This window comes from Folsomia candida, unplaced genomic scaffold, assembly GCF_002217175.1.
Source record: "Folsomia candida strain VU population unplaced genomic scaffold, ASM221717v1 Fcan01_Sc026, whole genome shotgun sequence".
Taxonomy (NCBI): domain Eukaryota; kingdom Metazoa; phylum Arthropoda; class Collembola; order Entomobryomorpha; family Isotomidae; genus Folsomia; species Folsomia candida.
Window position 1 is genome coordinate 609,211 of NW_019091218.1, and position 9,213 is coordinate 618,423.

The window sequence follows — 9,213 nt, forward strand, 5'->3', positions numbered from 1 at the left end:
TAAATAAAAAACAATCTGTATTTGATCAGGTTGGAGGTTTAGCATAAACATGCTCCAACCAATTCAAGATCAGTGTTACCGTGAACCCAAAAAACCAGTAGTAATCTGTCCTTACTCCTAACAAGCAAAGCTGTATTCGGAAGAAAATATCTAAAAAACTATTCGTTAGAAGATTACAAGTAAAAAAAATTCAACAAATTCTATTCTGCATTCGTCTGAGCAGGCAAGCAAATCGCCAGTACAGGGAGAAATTAGCTAACGAGTTAAAAAAGTAAAAACCAAATTTTAAACTAAATTATAAATATTGGAAGAATAATCTTAAAGCAATTGGCCTCTGAAATAGAATGCATGCAGAATCCTGGGTCTTTTCGGATTTTATTTCTATTACTCAGACAAATCATTATTTTATTCACTTCATTGTTTGACACTAGCTGACTAGCATACTCTGTTGCATTAAACTGAAGTAATTGAAGTCTAAACTAAATATTTGATTCATCGATGTATCAATGCATGCATCAATCTTTGTGATGTGAGGGTTAAGGGATATGCAGGAATTTCCCTGGTGTAGCGAAACCAATAATAACCTAAGATACGTTGAACTTCTGTTTCGATTAAGAATCCAGAGCATGAGATAGATGATTTAACCCGAACCTAACCTAACCTTTACATCCAATAAAATATTTGGAAGCCGGAAATAGAGCCGGAGACAGATTTGAAACCGGAAGCCACGTCGTCAGAGATGAAATGAATATACGATGCTTTCATTTACAAAGCCTCGTTCACTATACCATCGATACGGGGAACGTACATAGTGTGACGTACTAGTGAGAATTTTTAGACAAGTCCGACCGTCACATTTTTTACGTTAAGCGTTTGATTTGAACACAATAAGGCCAGGAAAATTTAATATATTTATGTATATTCACAAGTTGAACTCCAAACGAGAAGTTTCTGACGGAAAAGGTCCGAATAACTATAATATTGACCTCACCTCTACCGAAATAAAAGAATTAGGTGAAATATTTGATTCGACCAAACAGACGATGCTGTTTTTAGGTTACATTTTCCATCACTAAAATCTAGAATTGGAAAGTTACGCGGCGGTCACATCATACAATCAATGGATAATACAGCCACACATTTTACCCTGCTGTATTTGAACTACAAAATACATGTTTCATCAGTACTGTAATGGTAATACAGGACACGTATTTTAAATACAACTAAAATACATTGTCAAACACGAAATAGACTTGAAAGACAATAATTTATAAAATAATTAAACGTGGTACAATCACGTTACAATTCGCTAAGTGATGTATTCCGAAACTTGGAGTCAAAGTATTTTCAACAGAGATACTATTTCTTATGCACGTAAATGCCGATATTATTATGGACACCTTATTACCATTGCATATGTATACCGGACTAAATACATATATATCTTCAAATCCAAGCCTTATAACCAACCATATCATTAAGATGAAAAAATAGCAGCGATGCACTAACAAAAGTCAAGCTCCGCTGCACACCCTTGAGCTCTGCAATGTTTTCCCTGGATAGAGTAGTAAAGCACTATGAAGTCTTAAAATCTATTGTACTTACGATTAGCAAACTTTGAAATTGGTTCCCCCGCACTTTTAAATACGTTGCCAAGTCGGGCTATATAAGGCTTGCGTATTACGATACAGATTGTATTTTATCAGAAATTTTTAATCCCGGAAACTGTTTTTTTAAAAAGCTGAAAAAAATGTGTCACCATACTTGGATTTTTCCACGCATGAGTCTCATCCACTTTATAGTAACCATATGGCATCTAGTCTCTGGTATGTGGTAAATTGTAACTTTAAATGACATTTCGGTAATTTCATTGAGACCAAAAGCGTACTTTGTTCGGTTAAAATGCCACACTTGTCGCTAAGAATTAGACATCAATTCGGATGTACAGCCAATGGCACCCTTATTAGCTATACACCTCAACTCTGTGAAGGCGAAACTTCATGTGATGATTAACGAAAATAGGGAGGAATGCGGCGAAGCTGTCAAGTCCTTGAAGCAGAACGTGGCGATTCATTCGCCGCGGAGAAAATTGGCACCGGAAACAACATGGGCTACCAATTTGGAGACGGAATTAGAAGAGGAGGCCAATGACCAGCATAGTGAGACGACAAAACTACGGGCCCTTATTGCGAAACAAAAAGGCGAAATTGAAAGACTTGTCATTCAACTTTCGGAAGTATATCAATGTACGTAGAATGGCGGAGAAGAAAACAAACGGCTAGAGAAGAAGGTGGAGCAAAATTGCGAGACCTTCCGCAAGATACTTAAAGCCCGCAATCAAGAGTTGTTCCGAAGAATGACCAAAGGCAGCTGTGACGAACTGCTGCTGTTGGGACACATCGCAGCTATTTCCTCCCAAGTAGGGTAAGGTTATTTAACGGTTATTTAGCGGTTATTTATTATTCTCTATTATTTTATTTTATCTCAGGCTTCAACAGAAAACTGCAGTTAGTTTTAGGCTATGTTAGTTAGAAATAAATATAGTATTTGTGTCGAATGATTGAATAAAGCTTTTAGTTTTAGAAACAGTGTTGCAAATAAGAAGCGCACCTAATTATCACAAAGGACATCTAAAAAAACCGCAACATTCGAGTAAACCACTCCAATATTATTGAGTACAAATATCCAATATTATTATGGAATTAATTTTCCCGCACAGCTTACTCGTACATTATTATGTACTGCAGTTTCAGTCTAACCATTTAGTTCGAACTACTCATTTATCTCTACAACGATAAATAAGCCAGAGTAATGCATGAAATAAAACGTTTTCTTTTTAATACCTTTTAATACCTTTTAGAACCTTTTTAATAAATATCAAAAAGAAGTCGTCAGAAACTTCATCATCATACAGAATCGTATTGTAACAATAACAATTTAGTTAGCTGCAATCCTAGCACATGCAAGCAAGGTAATTATGAAAGGCTACAAAAACTTGGAATTATGAGATTATCGAGGACTTATTTTCACTCAACGAGATTCAACAGAACAAAATTGGTAAAATTAACACTACGCCAAAAAAAATTTCGATATAAGTTAGCGTCTTAAAAACTGCCATTCGAATCACAGCCAATTTCAACGCTTTCATAATTTAAGCTTTAACTATGGTAGACTAAACATTTTGAAAACAAGTCTCAATAAAATCATAATTGCTTTTCGAATAAAGAATAACGTAAATCTTAGTATAATAGAAACGACAAGACCATTTTGCAACTGTAAACTAATTTCTACAGTTGTAAGAACGCTTTTGCAACTGCTGATAATGTAAAGCAAAATCACAAAATTCAACGTCAAATCAGCATAAAAGTGCACCAAATTTTAGGACCGTACAGGATCCTTCTATTCAGTTTGGTCAGCAGCGATTAAGAAATGGTAGGCCAGAAACTTTATTTTTAAGTATCCCTCGGTGGTTGAACGCCAAGTAAAACAACCTAGCGTATTATTTTCTACTTTACGATCGTTGGAAAGCTGGGTAGGTTTACGTACAGTAACTCCTGGATCTCCAGTACCAGGAACCTTGTCCAGGTTCCTCCAGTATGGTCCCATCGGTAGTGGTAAACCCTCAAGTACCTAATCCTTCTAGCTCAAAATACGGATCCAACGCTTTGGTCACCGGCATCCATTTTCCTTCCGCCCCCTGTAGGAACCTGCATCGTTGCAACTTGAGGGTACTTTTACCCTTCTATACCGGTTAGCTGGAGTACTTTTAAAAATTCGGAACTAACTCGAGCCCACCATCTGAATACTGAACTTTTCTCCACTGTCGGTCATCCTAACCTTGATTCGATTTATAATGCCTCTTGATTACTTAATAATGTTGTTCTAAACATGTCCAATACTCATTCTACGAATTTTATGACTACATGTCATCAATTAATTAATCCTAGTATGAACATCGTTTGGGTTTTACTCCTACCTTTGTTTTGTCTTTATTCCTTTCACAAAAATTGGAATCTTCATCAACAACTTATTTTCCTGCAGACGCGGGAAGTAAAATGACGTTTAATTTGTATCTCAGAGTTATCCGGACATATACAGAGTACAGAATACATTTGATCCTGGTGAATTTTCTATACTAAATACCTATGTTGTCAAAATTTTGAACGACAAAATGCGTATTTTAAATACATGTAAAATACGTATTTAAGTATACAATAAACAACAACAACCATATGTTCCACCACAAAATTTGCCTAGACCTTTGTTCGGGAAATCGACGACATCCGAGTCGTTGAAGTAATTGACGGAAATTGAGTGTACATATGTGATGTGTTCTTGTAAACTCATTGCGTGCCGAAATTCGATGTCTAATTTGCTAATTACAATTTAGCACGCATAGGGAAATTATATTCCAGCTACCATATTTACATTTCCAATTTTTATAGCGTGTGAATGGTACATATATATAGTGTTTTCAATTTATTTTTCATGCAGCGTATCAAACATTCTTATCCAATACACATATCTTTGGAAACAGCATAGTATAATTATCGAGGAAGGGATCCTACAACAACAAAATTAAATTTCTTAAAACCAACAACTACACGTTGCATCAGGGAAGTCGAGTTGCTTTAATTATTAGTAAAAGTTGCGGGTGCTAAGCGAGAGAGGGTAATATGTGTTCAGTTAAGTAAAATGTTTAATTAAATCTGCTCATTTACCTACATAAGCAGCGATAAATAAGTTTAAAAATATTCGAAAATTACAGTAAAAGAATTTTGCCGGTGTGAAGTCTGGACGCAAAACTTTCACCCGTGGTCAAATTGATTAGAGTTTGACATATATGTAAAACATTCGGTTCCAAATTATGGAATAACTCGGAAAATAAGTCCTATGAAATCTGAATGGAAATAATTACCTCATTTTCACGAACAACAGAATAAAAATTGCCAGCTTGATAAATACGGAAAGTCAAAAGATGCTCCACAAATGTAAGACTGAAACTGTTCAAGATCTCAATGCAAATACTTCTGCTGAAATACACTTTTTTCTAAAAACCAGTGGGTAATTTCTTACTTAATCAAAGGTCCTCCAATCGACATTGCTAGCGGAATATATTGCCATAATCCTACCATGGAGGATGAATTTATAACTATGAGACATTCGAATTCATTTATCACCCCGGCATGCCTTCTACCCTGCACCTTCTGCTATGTATGAACACAGTTAAGCAACAAATGAAAGAGTTGCAAGCGTATGATAATTCAATAAATTCCGCACGGGGTCCTACTCCTTATCCATATTCATATCCATATATGTAAATATCCCTTCAATCATTTCATGGATATAATCAATCTTCTTTCCACAAGGGCCAACTAAAAATCTAATGGACCTTACAATGGTCACGTACAATTTGTCCTCTTTAATAATAGAAATTTTAATAATACATATACAAGGGACCTGTAATCGCAATAGCCATGATAATATTTACACTACAATAAACTATTATGGTAATCGTAATAATGGAAACTATGATCAACGTGGTTATCAAGGAAATGGCAATCGTATTATCACACTTTGCTTAATTAATTTATAAGTGTAAAAAAACTGCTTCGACTTAAACTTTGTCTTTTACTTTCTAAACGCACCGAAATTAGGCTCAAGTTTGCAGGCTGTTTTCTTAAAACAATACGATTTTACAATAAATTGCCATGTTTATAAACAGAAGGACATGAATGTATCCCATCTACATATGCTGGACACATTTAGTCGCTCAATTAATCAAAGTTTAGTCACATGAAAGTTAAAAGTTTTGAGCTACAGAATTATCTAGAGATTTGCCAATACAGATATGTTCAATCTGAAAGCTAACCAAAACGAACAAACACAAATTTGAAAGGATTCCCAGGTAAATTGGTAAATTGAAGAATCGTAAGCTCCGGCTTGTTAACAAGCCCGAGCTTGGTTATAATTATAACCAAGGAGGGGAAAAATCTTCAGAATGAAAAATTAGGATGGAGAATGGAAAATTGCGCGGCTCAAAAAATCTGTCTAAAAGTTTGTATCATGAAAATCATTTATATATGAAGAAGAAATGGGTCCCGGGCGTTTTAAGGCTTTATTTGCCTCTGCTGGAACTCAATTTGAGCCTCACCATACGTGTCCTTTTACCTTTAGTCAAACAAACTCAGCAGAAGTTCTCGTCACTATGCTTGGTGCATCTTAAAAGTATTGAGCATCGGCCAATGTTAATAAATCCAAAAGGCTAAATGGCCGACCTCTCCATAAGCTATAACATGTAAAGTTTCGAAATTAATTGCACGGTCACTTCTTGATGGATTTTAATAATGGCGCCCGTTTTGGAAACCTTGGACCTTGGGGAGAAATATATATTTTCAGACTTTTCAAATTCTGCCCCACCCCCTCGAAATCTAGGTCACAAGGTCAAAAAACAAGTAACATTTCTTTATCGGGTTTTAAAATTTTACGACTGGATTCGACGGACCTGGGGATAAATTCTTGGCGAAAATAGTCAGATCATCATATTCAGCGACTAGTAGGCCGCATCCCCTGCTTTGGAGTCATTGTGGGGGTGGTAAAATGTCAAATCAACACACTTAATTTAGTAAAAAAATTTCCCCCCACCGTAGTTTCCGAAATTCAACGTCGCCAATACACGTAATCTTACCAAGGCCCCCTATCTGAACGAGATTCCATTGTCGTAGACCCCATGGCGACAGGGGGTGTGGTTATCGGCGCTTCTGCCAATACCTTACGAATGCACGCCATGCGACATATCATTTTTCTCAGGCGGGTTAATAGATTTCAGTGACGTATTTCAAATGTTAATATGCCACACCCCCTGTGGGTGTGGCTATCGGTATCCAATGGATAAATTTAAACCTGGTCTTGCAACATATCAATCTTCTTAGGACGTTAGCTAGATTTCAGTGGTATAGTTAAAATTTAAAAAGCCACACCCCCTGCCGGTGTGGCTATCCGTATCCAGGGAATCTACTTCAAGTGGGCCATGCGGCATATCAGGTTTGTCAGCTTGCCAAGGTTGGCGAAACAAGTCATCACGCCGCGTGTAAATTTTCCAAGCTCGTTACGGCGATCAAAGTTATGTAATTCAATCAAAGTCACGCCTCCAATTGGGCTGGACTGCTCAACTTCTACAAAACCAACCGATGTGAAAAGCCATTTTTTAAATATTTAATGCAGCATCTCCATCATTTTGCAGAATAATTAAAATTCGCGAGCTGCGTCCCGGTGTGTTGACGGCAACGACTTTTCGAGATTGTCGAAGCCATATCAGATGACTCATAATAAAGCGTCATTTTTATACCTCCATGGTCATCACTTTCAAGAAAACTTAAAATGGAAACCACACCACCACGGGTTGTGGTCGTCGTACTTGGGTGGTTACCTTAGCGATGAATTCCATGCTACTGATTATTTCGCAATTCGCATTATCTGGTTTCCAAGATTTGCACATATGTTTAAACCACACCCATTTTGGGCGTGGTATTCTAAGTTTGAATTACGTAACTTTGATCGACCTGAGGTGGTGGGAAAATTTGCAGATCACATGACATTGTTTCACAAAATCCACCGGAAGCTAACAACCACACCCACAGGGGGCGTGGTTTAGCATTTATTAAGCCTTCCGTCGTGGTCGCCTTGGCGAGCTGAGACAACAGCCATGAGCAGGTTTAGGTAGATTCACCGAATACTTATAACCACACCCACACGGGGCGTGTTTTTTTAAACTTAAACTTCGTCAATGAAATCTACTTGACGTCCTAAGAAGTTTGACATCTTGCAAGACCAGGTTTAAGTTGATTCACTGCATACCAACGGCCATACCCCCAAGGGGTGTGGTTTACTAAATTTTCACTACGTCAGTGATATTCCACCCGGCGAGCTGAGAAAATTGATATGTCACATGACCAGGTTTAGTTAGATTCACCGAATACTTATAACCCCACCCACAGGGGGTGTGGCTTTTTAAATTTTAACTATACCACTGAAATCTAGCTAACGTCCTAAGAAGATTGATATGTTGCAAGACCAGGTTTAAGTTGATTCACTGCATACCAACGGCCACGCCCCCAGGGGGTGTGGTTTACTAAATTTTAACTACGTCACTGAAATCCCCTTGGCGAGCTGAGAAAATTGATATGTCACATGACCAGGTTTAAATTTATCCATTGGATACCGATAGCCACACCCACAGGGGGTGTGGCATATTGAAATTTGAAATACGGCACTGAAATCTCCTTACCCGCCTGAGAAAAATGATATGTCGCATGGCGTGCATTCGTAAGGTATTGGCAGAAGCGCCGATAACCACACCCCCTGTCGCCATGGGGTCTACGACAATGGAATGTCGTTCACATAGGGGGCCTTAATAAGATTACGTGTATTGGCGACGTTGAATTTCGGAAACTACGGCGGGGGGAAATTTTTTTACTAAATTAAGTGTGTTGATTTGACATTTTACCACCCCAACAATGACTCCAAAGCAGGGGGTGCGGCCTACTAGTCGCTGAATATGATGATCTGACTATTTTCGCCAAGAATTTATCCCCAGGTCCGTCGAATCCAGTCGTAAAATTTTAAAATCCGATAAAGAAATGTTACTTGTTTTTTGACCTTTTGACCTAGATTTCGAGGGGGTGGGGCAGAATTTGAAAAGTCTGAAAATATATATTTCTCCCCAAGGTCCAAGGTTTCCAAAACGGGCGCCATTATTAAAATCCATCAGGAAATGACCGTGCAATTAATTTCGAAACTTTACATGTTATAGCTTATGGAGAGGTCGGCCATTTTACCTCCCGAGAATTCCCTTGCTCAGTACTTTCTGGATGAACGATAGCGCATCTCGCTGAGATGAAAACCTCCAGCTTGAAGGACGTAATAACCGAAATTGCGAGACAACACAAGGAAGAACTAGAATATCTCGAACACCACACATAACCTTACATGCTTGGAGGAAATAAAGTGAAGCTGACACAATATGAAGAATATCGCGACAGGTAGAGGAAATTAAAAACAGAAGATTTAAAAAAGTAAATGTTCAGTGGAAATATGGTTCAGTGGAAATGTGCAGTCAATGAGGAGAAATTCAGGTTAGATTAATTCTTTTCATATGCCTGGATATATATTTTACCGTATGTATACGTCCAGTGGATCAATATTCTTAAACGC